A 1,961-nucleotide genomic window follows, 5' to 3' on the forward strand; every position below is an offset into this window, starting at 1 on the left:
TTCTTCTTCTTCTTCTTCAAAATTGCATTACAAAAACCCCTACGAATCTGCACTTCATCTGCCAATGTTCTCTTCAGTAAATTATTTCCAACAGAAACAGAAATGTCCAGGTTATCTCATAAAGAAAGCAGAACTCTGGAAGCCAAATAAGTGAAAACAAACATTCTTTGCATCTGCCCAGCTCAGGACTAGGAGCTATGACACATGCTTTATTTGCATATGTGTTGCATGCTTTCTAAATATTTAAAATACAGTGATGGAGATATTTATGAATAATGTATTTCATATAGGTAATATCTGAGTCAATGATGTAGAGTAATGGTTCTGGGATCCCCAGTTCTAGAAAATGCCTGTGAGTGGGATGCAATCAGTAATTATAGCATTTCTCTAATGCAAACAGGAGCAGTGATTCCTAGCTTCACAACTTGAGAAGACAGACATGACAAGTCTTTAATAATCTTATTGAAGACAAAAAATGTCACAGGAGTATGGCGTAGATAGTGGGAGTTCTTATAATGTGATTAGATCTACACCGTTTATGTGTCATGACCCATGTAAGTTGGGCACCATTCCATTTGGCTAAAACACATGTTCAAAACCTGAGAGTCATGAAACTTACTTCAGTGCTGCTGGGAAAGTGCTGAAGCAACTGGTGACTGCTCTGTGAGCTCCAGAGATCTTCAGGGTAGGAAACTGGCCCTTTGGTAGGGTACTGCAAAGTGAAAACCTACCAGATCATGGTTTTGAATGCTGCAAACAGAACTAAATTTTAACCTCTCTTTCTTCTAATGTAAACCTTAACTGATATTGCCCTTAGAAGAACTGTGCACATGCTAGTAGCAAATAATCAGAATAAAAATCCTCTTTTACAGGGACTTTTGGGCTTGTTAGGAACCATGGTTACCGTTAAGAGACAATCCCGGTATCTCACAGATGTGAGGAAGCAGAGCTAATAATAACATAACATAAAGTAATGTTGTGTATAAAGTAACTCATGTTGAAAGTAAAAAGATGAAAAAAGATATACCATGAAATCACCCAAAGAAAATAGAAGAAAATAATAAAGAAAATTGCAGAAATCAGTGAAATACAAAAGTGGGAAACAATTTTTAAAAATCAACAAAAGCAGAAGTTGGTTATTTGGAAATTTTAATGAAATTGCTTAATAAAAATTTGTTAATAAATCTAACAAAAGCCCCTACTCTAGAAAAAAGAGAAAACGCAAACTAGTAATATCTGGAATGAAAAATGGAACATTATTACATCCTATAGGCATTAAGTAATAAAAAATACATACCTAATGTCAATAAATTTAACAACTTAGAATACATGTAGAAATTATTTGAATAAACAACTCTCTGAAACATATTTAAGAAGAAATAGAAAATCTGAATAGTCTTGTATCTATTAAAATTTTAAAAAAGATGAAGATTTCACAGAGAAACTCTGGGACCAAATGTCTTTACTGATGAATTACAAAAGAAAGAAAGAAAAAAAAAACAAAACATTTGATGATGGAAAACTACCAATTTTACATAAATTATTCCCAAAAAAACAAGAAGAGAGAACATTTCCCAACACATTTTATGAGGACAGCACAACCGTGATACCAAAACCTGATAAAGATTATAAAAAAGAAAATTATAGTACAGTATTCCTCATGAATATATATATGAAAAGTTTTCAACTATTATTAGCAAATCAATTCCAGCAATAATATGAAAAAGATAATACATAGTGGTCAAATAGGATTTATCTTAGAAATAGAAATTGGCTTAACATTTACAAATCAATCAATGTACTTTACCATATAAACAGAATAGAGGGGAAAGCATGATTATTTCAATATATGCAGAAATATCACTTGATAAAATTCAACAACTGACCTTGGTTAAAATTCTTATGAAACAGGGAATGAAAGGAGGTTTCTTCAATTTGATAAAGAATATCTGTTAAAGTTG

The sequence above is a fragment of the Colobus angolensis genome, unplaced genomic scaffold (assembly GCF_000951035.1).
Source record: "Colobus angolensis palliatus isolate OR3802 unplaced genomic scaffold, Cang.pa_1.0 Scaffold6, whole genome shotgun sequence".
Classification (NCBI taxonomy): domain Eukaryota; kingdom Metazoa; phylum Chordata; class Mammalia; order Primates; family Cercopithecidae; genus Colobus; species Colobus angolensis.